At 41.6% G+C, this 21,380-nt stretch overlaps 1 protein-coding gene and 1 pseudogene across 20 annotated transcripts in view; one reads left to right on the top strand and one right to left on the bottom strand.

Moving 5' to 3' along the window:
- The window catches only part of FGGY (FGGY carbohydrate kinase domain containing), a 439,267-nt gene that overhangs the window by 21,951 nt on the left and 395,936 nt on the right, over positions 1 to 21,380 (bottom strand). The window lies entirely within an intron of this gene.
- LOC103794466 (HIG1 domain family member 1A, mitochondrial pseudogene) lies at positions 7,739 to 8,079 on the top strand (annotated as a pseudogene).

Raw genomic sequence — 21,380 nt, 5'->3', positions numbered from 1 at the left:
TGACCTTGAGCAAGACCCTTCCCTTCCCTGGGACTCACTTTCTTTATCAGTAGAATGAGGGGGTTGGAGTAAATTACCTCTAAAGTCTTTGCCAGCTCTGCAATCTGTTGGTTTTGTGCACATGTGGTTTTCTGATTAACTCTCAGTTGACAAGTTACTCCTTATTCCCAACAGTACATTCTATTAGGGTTTTGGTCGCACGGCTGCAGCAGAGAATATACCCACAGTGTTTTCCCAACAGATAAAGTTTCATTCCAATTCAGTCATGGGCAAATACAGAACAGGGGAGTGGTTTTATACTAGATAAGGCCATCAACTTCTGTTGTGATATTCTGAGGTGGGGTCCTAATATATGGACTGGCTCAAAAGGGGTTGAATCCAAACATGAATAGGGAGCAAGTATCATCACATCTACATGAGTTTGACTTGCTTCTTACAGGTTTTCTAAAAGTAAAAATGGCAAGCTTCTTGCTAAAAGCATCAGATAGATAATAGGTTAGAAAACTGCAAGCCATCACTCATCTAATAATCTATTGTTGGCTGGAAAAAAATGATCTTGCTGATACATGTGGCTGACAGGGTATATAGTACTGCAGTGAGCTGTAACTAAATAATTATAATAATAACTCAATAACAACAATTATGATAGCAACTGATATTTACTGAGTACTTACCATGGCCTAGCACTCTATCTCTAGCCATATTATCCCTATATTATTAAACACGTTACCTACTTTATATTCCTAGTTCAAAGACAAGGGAACTTACAGCTTTGGAACCTATACTTTTAATTATTTGTTGTGAAACAAAGATTTCAATGATATATGGATCATAATCCAAACTCTAGTTCTGCCATGTAACATCCTGAGTCTCAATTTTCTCATTTTAAATATGGAAATTTTAGGCTGGGTGCAGTGACTCACACCTGTAATCCCAGCACTTTGGGAGGCTGAAGTGGGAGGATCACTTGAGACTAGGAGTTTGAAACCAGCCTGGGCAAAATAGTGAAATCCTATCTCAACAAAAACATAAAATAAAAATTAGCCAGGTGTGGTGGTGTGTGCTTGTAGGCCCAGCTACTCAGGAGGCTGGCTGAGATGGGAGGATCCCTTGAGCCCGGGAGGCTGAGGCTGAAGTGAGCCATGATTGTGCCATTGCACTCCAGTTTGGGTGACTGAGTGACATGCTGTCTTAAAAAAAAGGGAAGTTTTAACACCTATTTTATAGGCTTATTGAATGGAATAAATGCTTAAAAGTACAGATATTGTTATTATTACTATTTACCTATCAACTAAAATAAACTTTATTTTCCCAGAAACTTTATTGAAAGGTATGAGTTGGCACGTGTGTATGTTTCAGGTGGGCTGGGGAAGGTGATAACTGTCTCAGGCCTTCTCATTATCATTTCAAGACAAGTATTCCTCCAGTTGAAGGCAAAAAACCCTGTTCCTCTGAGGTTTATGCCACCTACTGATGGAGATACAATGACACATGTCTCCCCTGCATCTCACTGCTGTCACTGTCAGCCTCTTGATTCTGTCCCTATGTTAAATGAGACTAAGGCTCCTAGATCACAGCCTCCCTATCCATCTGGAGGTTTATCATTGGACAACTTCAGAATCTGCTCATAAGACCCATCCAATGTTCCACTGTTAGGGTTGTTTCAAAATGTTTCCACCTCCAGGACCACCATCTCCTTTTCACTTCAATACTCACTCCCACAGCCACCCTGAGACTGCTATACTATTAGTAATTACAATATACTAACAGTCATTTTTTAACTTCAATTGCCCTTCAGTCCAATTCTCTCATGCACTCTATCATTCTTATCAAATGTCCTTCTGCACCTTAAGGCAACTTCCAGAATCTCCATCACTTCCTTTTCTTTCAATTCATATTCTCTGTCTGGCTCTAATTTCTCCCATAGCTAGCTTAGAGTTCATCATCTTTTGTGCCATTTACTGACAAGAATCTGCAATATTCTCTTAACTGCCCAATTCAATAGCTACTTCCAGTCCACAACATTTAGCCAGGATATCTTTACTTTTGTATAAAAGGGAAAAACTCTGCTTAGGAAGGAGCAGGTCAACAGGAGACTGCAACTCAAGAAAGTGAAATATCCTGAAACCTCTCAGGATCTGAACACTTTCGAAATTTGCACTGCCTACTTCAGTGTTAATTCCTTCCCGTGATGATCCTTTGACCAGCAAATCAGAAACCAGATGGACAGCAAATAATCAAAATGTGTGACAATATTAACATAATGAATAATGATTGAGTTGCAAATGTTGAATAGTCACTAGGCCAACTGCTCTGGGTTAAGGCAGGTAAATGATCTAACCTAAGACGCAGGGTATCCATCCATCCATCTATCCCTCCTTTTCAAGTTCCCTGCTTTGGGGTCTCCAATTCTTCTAAGTGAGAGCCATTTTGGCAGCCTAGAGATTCTGGCCTAGACTTTGGGACTAACCTTAGACTGATTTATGATACAGAATCCCTCCAGTTAAGCCAGAATCCATTACAAACCAAATTCTGGAGGGAAAAGACAAGCAAAGACATTGAATCTGAAGCCAGGAGTTAGGGAGGCCAAAGATGGTACCAAAGTAAGAGAAGGTCTAGAAGCCAGAAGGATAGGGAGAGAGCAGAGGTCAGATGGAGAAAGGGAGAGGTATGGAATACAGGTCCAAGGCAAATCACTGCTGTGCCCCTTGAAACTCTCTTTATGTGTTTGTAATCTCTTCCGTATTCCCAAACCCCCTGGTTTTCCTGTCTTACCATTCAGCACACAGTAGAATAAATGTTTTCTTATATGTCTCCCCACTGGACTATGAGATGAAAAAGGGTAGAAGCCATTAACTTTCTCTCTACTCCCAGCAATTGATATAAATAATGCAAACATACAATAAATGCATGTTGAAAGAATGAAAGAATACATAAGCAAATGGATTAATGAATTAATGAATGAATCAGGGGGAGGATCAAGGATATCTGTATACAGCAACTTTGGGATCTCTCTCAGTTGTACTTTTTGGTATTTCCTGTCAGATCAACACATTTTTCATCATCAAATGTCAAATAGTTAGGATCACAGGCTGTAGACTGCCTAGATTAGAAATTTGACTCTTTCACTAGCTAACAGAATGGCTTGGGCTGGCCGGGTGCAATAGCTCACACCTGTAATCCCAACACTTTGGGAAGCTGAGGCACGCAGATCACCTGAGGTCAGGGGTTCAAGCCTTGCCAACAAGGTGAAACCCTGGCTCTACTAAAAATACAAAAATTAGCCAGGTGTGGTGGTGGGTGCCTGTAATCCCAGCTACTCGGGAGGCTGAGTCAGGAGAATCGATTAAACCTTGGAGGTGGAGTTTGCAGTGAGCTGAGATAGTGCCACTGCACTCCAGCCTGGATGACAGAGACAGACTCTGTCTCACAAAACAAAACAAAAGCAAAACAAAAACAAAACAGAATGGCTTAGGCCTTAACTAACCTCTTTGTACCTCAGTTTACTCATCTGTAAAAGAGAAGTAATAAAAATAATACCTATAAAGTTAAAAAAGAAAATGCATACAAATCACTGAAGTTCATGCCAGTGACAAACTAATAGCTCCAAAAATGTGAGTTATTTTTATTCTAAAAATTATTACATCAATCTCCACCCCAACACTACACAGGATCTTGTAATATTCTCTTGAGTGCTACTATTTAAAGACAGTACTTCCTAATCTGCTGCTGCACGTGACATGCCGCCTGGGCAGGGGAGTGACAAAGAACATAGAATGCAGAGACCATTCAGCATTGAATATCAGCTGATGCCTGTGGTTAATGAAGGGAAGGAAGATGAACAATGGGCAGAAAGGAGGCTGCAGGGAATAAAAGTTGTAGATGCTTCTTGGTTTGGAAACATAAAGTTTATTTTTGGGTTGTACTTCCAGTCCTTTTACTTAAAACAAACAAAGAAAACCACCATGTCAGCTGTGTTTACAAATAAGAACTTGCTCTGGCTTTTACAAGACACAGGGAATCCAGTCTTCTTCCTTCTGGTTACTATATTACAGATAGGCACATGATGTGCTGGAAGAAAAAGAAAAACTGATCTGGAAATCAGGAGGCTCCAGCCCTGTATTAATCTTAGTCTGGGCTCTGTTGTTTTGAATAAGTTGCTTCCTTCCTTTGGATCTCAGTTTCCTCTTTCTCAAAATGAGAAGTTTGAGCCAGATAATATCATTTTCACTGTGCAACAAATACTTACTGAGTACTTATTGTGTGTAAGGCATTGCGCTAGACATTATGGATAGAGCAGGCAACCAGATAGCTCTGATCCCTGACCTCATGGAGTTTAGAGCCTACTGGGACAACACCAGTGCTCATGGGAGACTGGAAGAGGAAGACAAAACTACTATGGAACTTATGGAACCAGTTGGAGGTTAACAAGGGAGTTGGCTGGGTAAAGAAAGTTGATGAGGAAGGTTCCAGACTGAAGGAAATGCATATTTGAAGGCCCTAAATAAAGAAATATTATGTATTTAAAGGACCTACAGACGTCCAAGATGACTGGATAGAATAAAGGGAAAGCATATAGGAGATGGAGCTATAGATGAAGGCAGGAGTCAGATTTTAGATGGCCCTGTACATCATGTCAAAGTGTTTTGAGTTATGCCAAAGTCAAGGAGAAGCCACTGGAGAGTTTTAAGCAAGAGTGAGCTTATTCATGTTTGTTAAAGATCATTTTGGTTCATTTGTAGAGAACAGAGAATGGTAAAAGTGGAGGAAGGAAACCATTCAAGAGTTCCTTGGAGCAGTCCAGGTGAGATATAAGGGTGGCCTGGACTAGGCTGGTGATGGTAGAATTAAAGCAAAGTGGAAGAATTCAAGAGACATTGGATGTAATTTAGAAAGAAACCGTAAGAGACTGATGTGGAGCAGAAAGACAGAGTGGGCTCAGAATGTCCTTGAGGTTCTGCCAAGAGTGAGTAAGGACACATTGTGCCATTTGTTGATAAGGCTACATATGGGAACAGTGCCAATTTTGCAGGCAGAGGTAGAGACGGTGGGTTCAGATTTTAACATGTTTAGATTGAGATCGTTGTGAGCCATTTAAGTGAAGAGGTTATATAGACATATGTAGATCTGCTGGCATATAAATAGTAAATGAATCCGTGTAAGTGAATGAGCAACGTTATGGGTCAGCACTAATGACTGAGGCAGCATGACTTTGGTGGAGTTTCTGTACTGGAAGGGAGATCTACCTTGGTTAAGGAGGCAGGGGTGGTGGTGAGAAAAATCATGAGAGATACCTTTTAAAGCAGTCTTGACTGTGAGAGGCAATAACTAGGGGAGCTAATAGTCAGAAGAAGGGATTTTACTTTATTTTTTGAGACAGGGTTTTATTCTGTCACCCTGGCTGGAATGCAGTGGCATGATCATAGCTAACTGAGGCTTGAACTTCTGGGCTAAAGTGATTTTCTTGCCTTAGCATCCCAAGCAGCTGGAACTACAGGTGTGCATGACAACACCTGGCTGTTTTTTACTCAAGCTGGTCTTGAATTTCTGGCCTCAAACGATCTTCCTGCTTTGGCCTCTGTATTAGTTTGTTCTCACACTGCTATAAAAAAATACCCGAGACTGGGTAATTTATAAAGAAAAGAGGTTTAATTGGTCCATGGTTCTGCAGGCTATACAGGAAGCACAGTGGCTTCTGCTGAAGGCAAGCACGTCTTACATGGCTGGAGCAGGAGGAAGTGGAGGGAGGTGCGACACACCTTTAAACAACCAGATCTCCTGAGAACTCACATGTAATACCAAGGGGGGATGGTGCTAAACCATTCATGAGAGCTCACCCCCCAAATCCAATCACCTCCCACCAGGGCCCTCCTCACTGGGGATTACAATTCAACATGAGATTTGGGCAGGGACACAGATCCAAACCATATCAACCTCCCAAATTCCTGGGATTACAGGTGTGAACCACTGTGCCTAGCCAGGGATTTTATTTTTAAGATAAAAGGTTTATAGCAGCACTGTCCAAAGGAAATAATGTGAGTCGCACAAGTAATTTCAAATTTTCTGGGACCCACTTAAAAGAAGTAAAAGTGAACTGGTGAATTTAATTTTAGTATCTTTTTATTTAACCTATTATACCCCAAATATTATCATTTCAAGTAATCAATACAAAAATTATTCATGGATATTTTACATTCTTTTATTCATATAAAATGTTTGAAATCTGGTGGATATGTTACATATTACAATTTGGACTAGCCACATCTCAAGGGTTCAATAAATACATTTAACTAATGGCTAATGTATTGGATAGCACAGGTTGACAGCATGTTTAAATGTTGATGAGAGGGAGATAGTATTGAAGGAGAAGCTAAATAAACAAGAATGAGAATGGATAATGAATTAAGTGGATTGTTAGAGGCAGTGGGAGATGAAAGGGTCTCTGATAATAAGTGGGCCATCTCTTTCATTGTAACAAATGTGAAGGAGAAAAAGCTGTGTTTGGATATAAGCAGTGGTGTGCTGATAAATATTCAATACTAGCTGTACGAAAAAACAGAAAGCCCTAATTTTATCAATTGCCAATTCCTGTGTTGTAAATAATTCCATCTTGGCCAATTTCAAGCTGTGAATGTGATGGAATGGATGTGAAGCTGGGAAGAGATGTGCACAATCTGCTCTTGTGAGCAGGGCCGAGCTAGCCCCCAGCTCACTACTGGATCTAAGAAAGTTGGAGGATTTAATGGCAGGTGTCTTTCTAATGGCTTTTCTCTTAGAAGTACTTGGTGGCTGAGAATAAATAGGAGGTAATCTCTCTGAACACGAGAGGAAAGATGGGGATGGGAATTGGCACTGTTTGATAATAGTCATTGCAGAAAATGGGAAATTGAGCTGACATGATACATTTATTTAAGTTCTTATTAGGAAACAGATGGAAACTCACACTGAGTAACTGAAGTACACTTCAGAAAGGGTTCCTTTAAAAAGTTTAGGAAAAGAAACCAGTACCTAATGACAGGCAACAGTGGGGAGCCATTACAATCTCTTAGCCTGAAGGAGCACAGGGAGAGAGGAGTGGTTCCCATCATGTAGAAAATTGTAGGGAAAGGGCCACACACAGGAACTGTGGTCCACTCTAGAAGTCTGGTAGATGGAGGCAGCTAACCTGCAGCAATGCAGCAAGGGGAGTGCTGGGGGAATAAACACCTTCATTATCCTCCAGACTCCTGCTGAAGCCTCCCATTGGCCAAACCCAACTAGAAACCAAGGCTAAGAGAGACTGGTAACAAGAAGTATAGAGTGGTAGAAGCCTGCCTTATGTTTGCATGGCTTTGATTTATAGTGTTCACAAAGCTGAATTCATCTTGGATTGGGCTTTGGTAAACAACAATGGGGGAAAAATAAAACAGCCATGTAGAGATTGACCATATAGAAAAAGAGAAGATTGGTAAGAGGAAAGTGAAAAAAAAATTCTCAAAACAGCCCTTCCGCATACATTTTAGTGAGAAGGAAACTAAAACTCCTTGGGCTTGCCCAAGAGAGCAAGTTTAGTTAGTGGTACAGTTCTGTTTAGCTGGAAAGCACTTTCCACCTTACCCTCCCACCAGCAAGCAATTAATGGTTTGGTTGAAACCATTCTCCCCACACCCCTGTACCCCTCACCACCTAGTTTCTGTGTCTGGAAGAGTAAAACTCAAAAGAAGAAAATTTCTGGTCAGACGCGGGCTGGCATGGGAGAGGTTTCCTCGTTCTGGAACCTCATAGAAAATTCTCAGGGAGATTCTTCAAGCAACCACTATGTCAACAGACCCAGATATTTCCCTTTCTTCATATGATGAAGATCAGGGATCCAAACTTATTCGAAAAGCTAAAGAAGCACAATTTGTACCCATTGGAATGGCAGGTTTTGCAGCAATTGTTGCCTATGGGTTATGCAAATTGAAGAGCAGGGGAAATACTAAAATGTCTGTTCATCTGATCCACATGCGTGTGGCAGCCCAGGGCTTTGTTGCAGGAGCAGTGACTGTTGGTACCGGCTATTCCATGTATTGGGAATACTGGGCAAAACCTAAGCCTTAGAAGAAGAGATGCTGTCTTGGTCTTGTTGGAGGAGCCTGCTTTAGTTAGACATCTCTTTATTGAAGTTACATATTGTTGAAAATAAACTAATTTGTATGGGTTTAGATGGTTAAAAAAAAAAAGAAGAAGAAAATTTCTTTGAATGAACGTTTTTACATACGGCCAGATAGGCGAGATGAAGCTGTGTTTGGTAGTCTGGGCAGAAAAATGTTTGCTAGTTTATTTGCAGAAGCCAAACTTATCTCTACCAAGTAATTAAAAAATAATCTGTCAGGTTAGAGGCAAGGACAGAATGAGATACATTCTGAAACTTTATTAGAATTTTCTACCTCCAATATATAAACTCACGAATACCAAAAAGCAAATACTCACAAGAACTGTCTTCATTACTGGTGCTCATGGCAAATGTTCAAGGTAAGAGGTGGATAAGGAACGTGCAAGGGTGTCTTTTGTGAAATAAAAGTGAAGTCAAGTTTTGAGGAATGCTCTGTTCCCCAATCCATGTCTGTTCTGGTAGTATCTGACCAGGTGACCTTCTTACTTAGGTCCAGTGGTTTGAGCAGGAAGGGCAGAGAGAATGTGCTTGGCTTCCCCTGTGTCTGGTACTTAGGTATAACCCATTGCTCTTCCCAGGGGCTCAGCACATAGTCAGTGCTTAGGAATCATGGGGTAAATGGAATCTTCCAGGGATCATGTGTTCTGTATCAAATATTAAATGGCCTAATAACAGGATAGAAGATTGGAAATCAGAGCAAAGCTGGGAATGGAGCAAAGAAGCACTTGCCACAGCTAGGATGGCAATCCTGTGCTGTGACCTTGGGGCCTAATCTCTCTTAACCCATTTATGAAATTCCCTCATTTATAAAATTCGGCCAATACCTAATGGGTAATTGTGAGGATTGTACGAGGTCAAGCATACAAAGCTCTGAGCACATGTGAGTGTTCAGCAAAAGTGGATTCATACCACATTCTTTCTGCTCTCTCATCCTAGCACTTTGATTTAACCATTTCTTTCATTTCTCAGGATAACCAGTTTCTCCTGACATGGGATTCCATTCACAGAAGATAGCAGTGGTTTTCCTAGAGCTTCCCAATCATGATTATTCGGGTTTCATTTTGTTTTATTTGGTCACTTTAGGGCCTTGGTGACTCCAGGTGGCCATTCTGGAGAAACCACAGCACTTTGGATCATCATGGTTTTTCCCCCCATCTTTGAGTAAACACCAAAAGCTTTCTTTACCTTTTATTCCGAAACTCATTTGCCATCTGGTGCCTGGTTTGGCTGCATCTGTGTTTACTTAATGACTTTAGGCGAAGGCCGAGTTTACATACGGGAAGAATAAGAGGCTTTGGTGATTCCTTCCATATGTTCATTTGTTCATATATTATGATTTTTGTAATCTCACCAGCATAGATCTCTTCAGACAATCCTTACCCTGTTCCCTGGAGACCTACTTCTTTGTGTTTGAAGCTGGGAGTTTCCATGAGAACTTTTTTTTCAATGCCTATTACCTTTAGTACAGCTCAGTGAGGCTTTTAGATGGGCACAAAATTAATGTTCTTGAAGTTTCGTCTTTTTGAAAAGGAAGGCTTATTTGACTTGGGTGCTTCTGAGGACTCAGGAGACCTGGTTTCTAGGCTCTTCTTTTCATTTGTAAATTGTATGAATTCAGACAAGTTTTCTAACCACTCTGGTCCTCAGTTTGCTCTTGCCCCCACGATTCAATTACCACCCACGGGGTCCCTCCCACAACATGGGGAATTCAAGATGAGATTTGGTTGGGGACACAGCAAAACCATATCATTCTGCCCCTGGCCCCTGCCAAATCACATGTCCTCACATCCCAAAATTAATCATGCCCTCCCAACAGTCCCCCAAAATCTTAACTCATTTTAGCATTAACTCAAAAGTCCAAAGTCCAATGTCAACTCTGAGACAAGGCAAGTCCTTTCGGCCTATAAGTCTGTAAAATCAAAAGCAAGCTAGTTACTTCCTAGATATAATATGAGTACAAGCATTGGGTAAATATATCCATTCCAAATGGGAGAAATTGGCCAAAACAAAGGGGCTACAGGCCCCATGCTAGTCCAAAATCCAGCGGGGCAGTCAAACCTTAAAGCAAAATGATCTCCTTTGACTCCATGTCTCATATACAGGTCACACTGATGCAAGAGGTGAGTTCCCATGGCCTTGAGCAGCTCTGCCCTGTGGCTTTGCAGGGTACAACCTCCCTCCCAGCTGCTTTCATGGGCTGGTGTTGAGTGTCTGCAGTTTTTCTAAGCACATAATGCAAGCTGTCAGTGAATCTACCATTTTGGGGTCTAGAGGTCAGTGACCCTCTTCTCACAGCTCCACTAGGTGGTGCCCCAGTAGGGACTCTGTGTGAGGGCTTTAACCCCACATTTCCCTTCCACACTGCCCTAGCAGAGGTTCTCCATAAGAGCCATGCCCCTGCAGCAAACTTCTGCCTGGACATCCAGGTGTTTCCATACATCCTCTGAAATTTAGGCAGAAGTTCGTAAGCCCTAGTTCTTGACTTCTGTGCACTTGCCAGCTCAATACCATGTGAAAGCTGCCAAGGTTTGAGGCTTGCACCCTCTGACGCCATGGACTGAGTTCTATGTTGGCCCCTTTCAGCCATAGTTGGAGCAGCTGCGACTCAGAGCACCAAGTCCCAAGGTTGCGCATAGCAAGGGGACCCTGGGCCCTACCTATGAAACCAACTTTTCCTCTTAGACCTCTAGGCCTGTGATGGGAGGGGATGCCATGAAGACATCTGACATGGCCTGCGGACATTTTCCCCATTGTCTTGGGGATTAATATTTGGCTCCTTGTTACTTATGCAAATTTCTGCAGACTGCTTGAATTTCTCCTCAGCAAACAGGATTTTATTTTCTATTGCATTGTCAGGTTGCAAATTTTGCAAACTTTTATGCTCTGCTTTCCTTATAAAACTGAATGGCTTTAACAGCAACCAAGTCACCTCTTGAATGTTTTGCTGCTTAGAAATTTCTCCCACCAGATACCCTAAATCATCTCTCTCAGATTCAAAGTTCCACAAATCTCTAGGGAAGGGGCAAAATGCCACCAATCTCTTTGCTAAAATGTAACAAGAGTCACCTTTGCTCCAGTTCCCAAGGAGTTCCTCATTTCCATCTGAGACTACCTCAGCCTGGACTCTATTGTTCATATCATTATCAGCATTTTGGGCAAAGCCATTCCACAAGTCTCTAGAGTTCTGAACTTTCCCGCATTTTCCTGTCTTCTGAGCCCTCCAAACTGTTCCAACCTCGGCCTGTTACCCAGTTTCAAAGCTGCTTCCACATTTTTGGGTATCTTTTCAGCAGTGTCCCACTCCTGGTACCAATTTACTGTATTAGTCCATTTTCATGCTGCCGATAAAGGCATACCTGAAACTGGGCAATTTACAAAAGAAAGAGGTTTAATTGGACTCATAGTTCCACATGGCTGGGAGGCCTCACAATCATGGCAGAAGGCAAGAAGGAGCAAGTCACCCCTTACATGGATGGCAGCAGGCAAAAAAAGAGAAAGTGTGTGTGCAGGGAAACTCTCCCTTATAATACCATCAGATCTTGTGAGACTTAGTCACTTTCCTGAGAACAGCATGGGAAAGACCTGCCCCATGGTTCAGTTACCTCCCACTGGGTTTCTCCCACAACATGGGGGAATTCAAGATGAGATCTGGGTGGGGACACAGCCAGGTCCCAGGGTGTGTGCTTGCCCTTTTCCCAGGTCCTGAGCATAGTATATTTAGAGGAAAAAAATATATAAGAAAGGAATTCCATCACCTGCATAATGCATAAATAAAAGAAACTGATATTTAAAATGTCATTTTGATTTCTTTTTCCATAGTACGGTTGAGATGCTCTTAGCCTGGAGACAGAGACCTGGTTTTGAAACCTGCCTCTAATATTACCTGCTTGTGGTCCTGAGTAGTTTTCTTAAGCTCTGCCTTTTTTTCTAAATAGATAAAACAGAAGTCATAGCTGCCTTGTAGAGATAGTGGATTGATAAATAATCACTAATTCTTAGCTTGGTGCTTTGCAAAAAGCAGATGTCACAAATGTTGGTTACCTCTGTTTGCAGTGGATTCAATTATGAAAACGACACAGGTCTGAGAATGCTTTCATAGGAGTAAACCAAAAAATACTCAGAGAAGATCACAATATTACTCAGTGTCAAGCCGAGGACTAGAACTCAGGCCTCCTGACTCCCAGGCCATAGATCTTCCTCAAGAGCTAAAGAGGGTGGAGAAAAATGGAAGGCTGGATGGGGTTCACTGGGGTACAAGATGTTAACTAAAGGAGGAAGGTAACCTAAACCCCTTACCTCAGAGGGCTTGTCAGTGGAACAGAGATTCTCAAGGAGGCCAGAACATGTGTGCAGTGAGTGGGTGGGATTAGCAACAAGGAGAGTAAGGGCTTTTGGGTGTGTAAGTGTGTGTGAATGTCCTCAAATCACTGTGAGAGGTCTTCTCATTCCTCTCTCTGCCCTGTCCGCCACCACCTGGTCTTTGTGTCTTGGAGAGTGAAATTCAGAAGAACAAAATTTCTTTTAAGGTTTTGGACATGACCAGATAGATGAGGCAATGCTGTGTTTAATAGCCTGGGCAGGAAATCTTTTCTACTTTATTTGCAGAAGTCAAACTTATCTCTGTCAGATAATTAAAAAATAATCTATCATATTAGAGACAAGGGCAGAGTGTAAAAGGATCTTGTTCATAGCCTCTGGGTGCCTTGGCCCTCAGGCCTTCTCTGCTCAGAAGCAGGAGGAAGAGTAGCACTGCAGAGGTGGGCCTACAACCAGCTCTCCGGGCCTTAACTCTGTGGGAGGGCGGTCCCTGTCAGAGTCTGAGGGATGAGGGCCCTCTCCTCCCACAAGGGCCACTTCAGGGCACTGAGAGGGCAGAGGAGGATCTCAGCATTCCTCAATCACCTAGGTTGGGCCGAATGGTATGTATGTCTCTGTCTATATGCATTCATGCTTCATGCATGTCATAGCTTAGTTGAGACTGAAAGGGTACACAGGTATTAATGGCTGAAGGAGGGAGAAGCATGTATCTAGAAGAGGAGAGGGCCACATGGAAAGAGGAAAAAAAATGACACTTGAACTCAGGCCTGTAATCCCAGCACTCTGGGAGGCCAAGGCAGTTGGATTGCTTGAGCCAGGAGCTCTAGACCAACCTGGCCAATGTGGCAAAACCCCATCTCTACCAAAAAATACAAAAAATTAGCTAGGTGTGTGATTCATGCCTGTGGTCCCAGCTACCTGGGAGGGTGAGGTGGGAGAATCACCTGAGCCCAGGAGGTGGAGGCTACAGTGAGTTGTGATGGCTCTACTGCACTCCAGTCTGGTTGCCAGACCAAGACCCTGTCTCAAAAAAGAACTTATTCATGCAAACAAACAACACCTGTTCCCCAAATCCCTACTGAAATAAAGAAAAAGAAAAGAAAAATGACACTTGAGGAATGAGAAAAGCTGTGTGGTTGGAGCAGATAGAGTTAAGGGAAGTGTGGGTGAAACAGAACTGAGAGGCAGGCAGGGCTGTACCAGGCAGACCCCACCATCTCCCTTCCAAGGGCCCTGAGAAGCCAGAACTACTGTCACCCAGCAGCTGTGCTGAGGTCAGCAGGGACCCAGGTGCAGAGGGCCTGGGGACATCAAGGTGGCTCTCTTATCACCCAGATATGAGAGGTGATTAGGAGGCAGATAACATGCTTCAGTGACAGAGCAGATGGGGGTGTTATGGGGAGAAAGTTATTAGAAGTAACTAACTCTTAGATTTCTGGGCTTAAGCACATGGCCCAGTTAGGGGGAGATGCAGAGTTGAGTTTGTCCTTACTGCTGTGTGCACAGAGCTCCCTTTTTTAGATCCCTCAGGGCTTAATTCAGGGACATGGAGTAACTGAGAGGGAGAACCTCAGCCTTGCCTTGTTCTGAGAACAGCAGCAACAAGGAAATAAAGCAAGAGAAATAATGTTGCAAAAATTCCTCACAGACCAGGCCAAAGCTTACACCAGCCAGTCATGTGGGTTTTAAGCTTGATTATTCAGTAAGAAATGGATTTGTCCTTGTAGTGTTACAAGATCTGCCATTTATACCTGAGATGTGAAGGTGCTTGCCTTTAAAAAACAAAAAACAAAAAAACGGAAGTTCTGAATAGTCAGGAAGTTTAAATGCAGCACGGGACAATCAACACAGAGCCTAAGGCTCAGACCTTCCCACAGAGAAATCACCCAGTTTCCTGAGGGTAGTGAGGAGGAGATAGGGCAGGGGATACAAAAATGTGCATCAAGCCAGAGATATGAGACCTTCCCATGGTCTCCACAATAGGCCTTTCCATGGTCTCATGTCTTCTGGCTTTATGCACATTTGCTAGGCTTTATGCACAGTCACTACGGCCATCTAGAAACACAGAAGCTTTTATTTGGGAGTGCATAGGCCAGGGGACTCCATGAGGACAGTGTGTACGACTTGGACAGGGAATTCTAGGGGAGCTCAGTAGGTGTTTAGACTGGAAGGGAGATGGAGAGGCCTGTAGGGAGTAGTAGTAAGTAGAGAAACCTGGATTAAACTCAGGCAATCTGGCTCCCAGAGAGAAAGGCCTTTGAAGCAGAGGGCATGAACAGAAGCCAGCAGGACTGAGCAGTAACAATTACGGGGAACAGGAGAAGGTGCATCCAGGTAACTGGGGGCCATGTGATGGGTTTTGGAATTTTGTCTAAATTCCATGGTGGAAGCTCGTAGCAGGGATGTCAGGGTGTAAGAATTGCATACAGTATCTCCTAACTGGTCCTGTGACCTCTCTGGTTCCAGCAGGAAAGCAGCCTGCAAATGTGAGACCAGTTAGGAGATACTTTAGTGGTCTAGGTGGGGGCAACAGTGGTCTGCAAAAAGTAATCACCTAACCAACTAGCTAAGTTCCTGAACACCATCCTTCCCTTCCCCTTTCTTCCCTCCCTTTCTCTACCTGCTTTGCTATCTCTGACCCCTCTTCTCTCTCAGCAGAAGGCAGAGGACACAGCGATAGGAACTCCGCCCTCCTCAGTTTGCCATGATATGGACAGACTTTGCTATTCCCTCATCTTTATCTCTGAGGTGCCCTCCCTGCATCCCCCCACTCAGGATCATCCTTTTCTGTGCCTGCATGCTGACAGGGAGCAGCTGCTGGTATCTAGAACAACTCCCAGCTGTTCTTCCAACTTTTCTCAAGTGTTTCTTGGTGTCAATGCCTCTAATTAGTTAAAATAGGAAGAGGGGTGGTAAACAGAGGAGCACAAGAGAGGCCTAATTTTAGCTGTAGCCAAAAGGACTTTCCCCTAAATACACTGTGATCTCAAAATACTTAGCTAAGCGCATATGTATATGGCGGGGAAAGAATTTAAAGAGCTATAGAAGTAAAATTCCCTGGTCAAATGGGACAGCTCTCCCTCTTCAAATAACTGGATTAAAGAGGAAGGGAATGAAAATAAACTGAAATTTCACTCTGTGCCAGGAACTGGACCAGATGCTTTGTGTGCGGCAACTCAGCAATTCATTTAATCCTCACAGCAATAGTATGATGATGGGACTGGTATTACCTCCATTTTACAGCTGAGGAAACTGAGACTCTGTGAGGCTGATGTTACTCTGTGCAAGATGCCACAGCTAATGAGAGAGCCAGGATTGAAACCTGGGCCTCTCTGGCTTAACTGTATCTAGCAAGAGGAAGATGCAGCCTCAAACCTAGGACTAAGTGGGCATTGGGAAGACAACTTAAACAGGGATTTGGGGCAGGGGATCAGAGCCAGATTCCAGGGGATTCTGACTCTCAGAACACTCAGATACATCATTATAGGAACTGGCAGGGCTCACTCAGTGCCTCAACTTTATCCAATCCAGAAATCCCTCCTAGCCCTCACAAGGTATGCTGGAGGAATGACCAGATTGCCACTAACAACTTATAGATAGATAAATCATATGGTGAATGCCCCCCACCCATCTCCACTTCTCAGTTCAGCAAAAAAAGGAAAGACAACAACCAAAATCAACAAAACTCCATTGCTTTCTATAATCAAAGGAGATACAATATTTAGCAAAGGAGTAAGAACTGGCTAATCACCCAACCTCCTACAACCTTCTTAAGGTTAGGGTAGAATCTGGGCTCCTTCAGAAAACAGGCCACCCGATAGGACTCATGGTGTCAGCTTCCTTCATCTCATTTCAGGCTTGAAAGGCCTCTTCACTGGGAAGCTCCCCAGTGAGGTTTTCCACGCACATCTGGAGACTTTCCACAATAGGCCTTTGAAGAGGTCTGAAGTATTCCGGGAAAGTCTGCCTCACTGGGCTGAGGTTTAAAGAGCAGAAGCCCACATTTATTTTTCTTTCCCGCCTTCTTTGACAAAACTCCCCTCAGTGGTTTGCGGACATTTGCAAAGCAGTCCTGATTTTCAGCTCCCTACTTCTCGGGCTGAAATCTTAAAGAAAAAGAACAACAATAGAGCAAATTCAAAAGGACGTGGGTATCATCAAAGGCTGTTTATGTGTTCTGCTCCTCCAGCAGACTCTGAGTCGTGCTTAGTCATCTTTGTAGCAGGGAGAAAATGGACTTTGGCCTCAAGCCCACTTGCTCCATCACTCAGCATTGGTGACATTTTGTCGAGTCACTGAAACTATCTGAGGCTCGGTTTCCTGACCTGTGAAATGAGTTAACAGCAGCCTGCCTTGTGGGGGCTACTAAATGCTCATGAGGTGAGTGAAGAAAATCACTTTGCATGTTGTCTGACGTGGATTTTGACAGGTCTGTGAGGCTGTCTCCTTGGCGGGGTCCCTCTCTACTATACAGGCTAATAATAGCTATTCCTTGTTTACAACTCAACTCAGGTGATTGTTTTCTTCTCTAACAACGCTTTACTTCTACCTCCCTCTTGCTTGCGCTAAATGAGGTACATGTCCTCAGTGCTTTAAAACCTCCTTATTCTCTGATCTGAGGTTTACTGTTATTTTAGTTCTAAGCGTATGTCCAACATGCCCTGCCCCACACCACTGTAACAGTGTAGGCAGCTGATGTCTTTCTTTTTCATTGTTGTATCTCCATACTAAGCACAGTGCCTGTTATGTTCAATGATTGCCAAGAGATTAATCAGTCTATTAGCAACTATTTATTGGTCACTTGCTTTGAATCAGGTGCTATTCTAGTGACTGAAGCTGTAGCTATAAATAAAACTTATTTTATTAAATAAGTTTACATAAGCTTACATTCCAGTAGGGAAAGTCAGGAACAAAGCACATCAAAGACCTGTAAAGACTTGTGGTTACAGCTCCAACATGTAGAAACCGTGTAAGTCATTAAAGCCCATCCTTACTACAAAAACAAAAAAAAAAGCTAAGGAACTGCAAATCACTGATTTTACAGGACAAACTGTCACCCTGAAATCTAAAGAGAAAGGACAACCCAGACAGTCACAGCTGAGACCTTACTTGGAGGAGCAGCTGCTGGAGTTATAAACTAATAGGGACACTTCAGTGGTAATTTGAAGTGTTGGGGGCTGAGTGTAGATGAGCAGGAAAGCAAGCAACTTCTGAGGGTAACAGTCTAAGTGGAAAGGGGCCCACACTTTCATTGGCTTTACCTCCAGGAATGCAGAGTCAAGAATGATCCCCTCTTGGCTCTGGCAGGGGGAGGGATAGAGTAAACACTGTAAAATACTTTTACAGTGTTTCTCCATAACAGAGAGTTCTCCATAACAAAGGCCTTCTCTTAAGAGGAAGAGACTTTACCAATGCCTACTGCACCCAGGGGAAGGAAATCTCTCCAGCTCTAGTGCCTACAAGCCTTCCTGTCTCACTGAAAGGAGTAGGAGCTAAGAACATCTATGAAGCTCACAGCTCAGGGACATCGGTCCACTAAAAGACAGACTTAATCAAAAGATTATAGAATGTTTTTCCTTCCCCATACCTTAAAACCATATTGACATGACCCCAGTATAATCTTAGTGAATTACAACTCAAAGAGCAGCAAGACAGGATCTATCTAAGGAGGAGATCTTAGGGAAGCCCAAAGACAATAGCAGGGAGGAAAATAAGGACAATGGAAGAATGTGAAGCCTCTGACACGTACAACTACAACAAACATTAAACAGTCTAAGGCCAGGTGCAGTGGCTCACGCCTGTAATCCCAGCACTTTGGGAGGCCAAGGTGGGCGGATCAATCACCTGAGGTCAGGAGTTTGAGACCAGCCTGGCCAACATGGCAAAACCTCGTCTCTACTAAAAATACAAAAATTAGCCAGGCATGGTGGAGTACGCCTGTAATCCCAGCTACCCAGTAGGCTGAGGCAGGAGAATCACTGGAACCCAGAGGGCAGAGGCTGCAGTGAGCCAGATTGTACCACTGCACTTCAGTCTGCATGACAAAGCAAGACTCTGTCTCAAAAAAAAAAAAAAAAAAAAAAAAAGGAACACAGTAGTCCAATTTCTATCACAAAATGTCACATACAGACCTAGTTATCTCAGTTCCTCTTACCAGATACATCATGTCCAGGTTTCAACAAAATATTAAAAGGCATGTTCAAAAGCAAGAACACCACAGTTCAAAGAGAGAAAGCAAGAACAGAACCCAACTCAGATATAATACAAATGTTAGAGTTATCAGAGAATTCAATGCAACCATGATTAATAAGTGTTCTAATGAAAAAAGTAAACAATATGCACAGATGGGCAATGTAAGCAGAGAGATGAAAATGCTAAGAAAGTATCAAAAGGAAATACTAATAATAATAATGATAATAATAATAAAAACACCAAAAAAAAAACAAAGAAGGCCTTTATGGCCTTAACAAGGCCAAAGAAAGAATCACTGAATTTGAAAATATATCAATAAAAACTTCCCAAACTGATAGGAAAAAAAAAAAATGGAGGGAAACACCCAGGACATCCAAGAAAAATTTCAAAAGGTATAATATATGCACTATTAGAATATGAGGAGAACAAAGAGAATGGAATTGAAGAAATATCTGAAATAATAATGGCCAAGAATTTTCCAAAATAAAAAACAAACATCAAAAACAGATCTAGAAGTTCAGAGAACACTAAGTAGAATAAATATCAAAATATCGAAACCAGAGCAAATCATAATCAAAAATAAAACCAAAAACAAAGAGGAAATTTTGAAAGAAGCTGAAGGGAGCAAGAAATCCACTTTATCTATAGAGAAATAAGCACAGGAATTACAATGGACTTCTCAGAAAACCATGTAAACAAAATGAGAATGGAGTAAAATATTTAAAGTGTTGAAAGAAAAACCTCACTAACCTAGAGTTCTATGCCCAGTGAAATTATCTTTCAAACATGAAGGAGAAAGAAAGATTTTCTCAGACAAATAAAAATTTATTGAAAGGAGAGCCGCACTACAAAAAATGTTGAAAAAAAAGTTGTTCAGAGAGAAGGAAAATGATATAGGTCAAAAACTTGGAACTACATAAAAGAAAAGCATCAGAGAAGAAATAAATAAGGTAAATAATAATATTTCATTTTTCACTCTTAATTGATCTATAATTACATGTTTAAAGTAACAGTAAAATATGTTGAATAATTATCAAAGATGAAATAAATTACACCAATGTCATAATAGATAGAAGGAAGGCACTGAGTGTACTTTCTTATAAGGTACCTGCTCGATATGTAAGTTGTATAGTGTTATCTGAAGTCAGATTAAATACATATACCACAAACATTAGGGAAATTACTAACTTTTTTAAAAAGTATCATTGATATGCTAAGAGAGAAGATAAAATGAAATCACATAAAACATCTGATGAAAACCAGTGAAGGCCAAGAGAAAAAAGGTAAACAAAGAATAAATGCTACAAATATGAAATAGTTACAAACACGGTAGATAATCAACTATATCTATAATCACTTTAAATGTGTCATCCAAATATACTGATTAAAATAAAGAAATTGCCAGAGATGATAAAAAGAATAAGGCCTATAAAGAAACCCACTTTTAACTTAGATAGGTTATAAGTAAAGGGATGCAGAAAGCTATACAATGCTAACACTAATAAAAATAAAATTGTAGTAGTTACATTAATTTCATACAAAAGAGACACTGGAGACAAAGAGGGGGAAAGAGTAGTAATTTAAGTCTAAAGAAAGCAGAAGACAGGTATTGTGATATCTCTGGCTTTGTTCTTTTTGTGTAGAATTGCTTTGGCTATTCAGGCTCTTTTTGGCTCCATATGAATTTTAGAATAGTTTTTTCTAATTCTGTGAGAAATGATATTGGTGGTTTGACAGGAATAGCACTGAATCTGTATGGCAGTATGGCCATATTAATGATATTGATTGTTCCAAGAACATGGAATGTTTTGCTATCTATTTCTATCATCTCCAGTTTCTTTCAGCAGTGTTTTATAGTTCTCCTTGTAGAGATGTTTCACCTCCTTGGTTAGCTATATTCCTATGTAATTCATTTTATTTGTGAATATTATCAAAGAATTTAAAACAGAGCTACCATTCAGTGTAGCAACCTCATTACTGGGTATACATCCAAAGGAAAAGAAATCATTTCACCAAAAGGATACATGCACTCGCATGTTCATTGCCATGCTATTCACAATAATGAAGGCATATAATCAACCTAGATGCTCATCAGTGGTTGCCTGGATTAAGAAAATGTGGTACATGTATATCACAGATTACTACGCAGTCATAAGAAAGAAAAAAATCATGTCCTTTTCAACAACAGGGACGTAGCTGGAGGCCATTATCCTCTGCAAATTAATGTACAACCAGAAAACCAAATACCACATGTTCTCACTCATTAGTGGGAGCTAAACACTGAGCACACGTGGACATAAACATGGGAACAAGAGACACTGGGACTTCTAGAGGAGGGCAAGAGGGAGGGAAGACATGGGTTGAAAAACTACCTATTGGGTACTATGCTCACTACCTAGGTAACAGAATCTGTACTCAAACCTTAGCATCACACAATATACCCATGTAACAAACTTACACATGTAATCCTTGTAACTAAGACAAAAGTTAAAATTAAAATTTTTAAAAAGCAGAAGAAATAATAAAAATTTGAGCATAAATCAATGAATTTTAACACAAGAAAGCAATAGAGAAAAATCAATGAACCCAAAAGCTGTTTCTTTAGAAAGATCAATAATATTGCCAAACCTTTAGCTAGGGTAATAAAGATAAAAAGAAGTTACTCATATGAACAATGAGAATACATGGACACAGGGAAGGGAGTACTACACACTGGGGTCTATTGGGGAGAATAGGG

Source organism: Callithrix jacchus, chromosome 7 (assembly GCF_049354715.1).
Source record: "Callithrix jacchus isolate 240 chromosome 7, calJac240_pri, whole genome shotgun sequence".
Lineage (NCBI taxonomy): Eukaryota > Metazoa > Chordata > Mammalia > Primates > Cebidae > Callithrix > Callithrix jacchus.
Note: the sequence above shows the minus strand (reverse complement) of the source record. Positions and strands in the feature narration are given on the sequence as shown.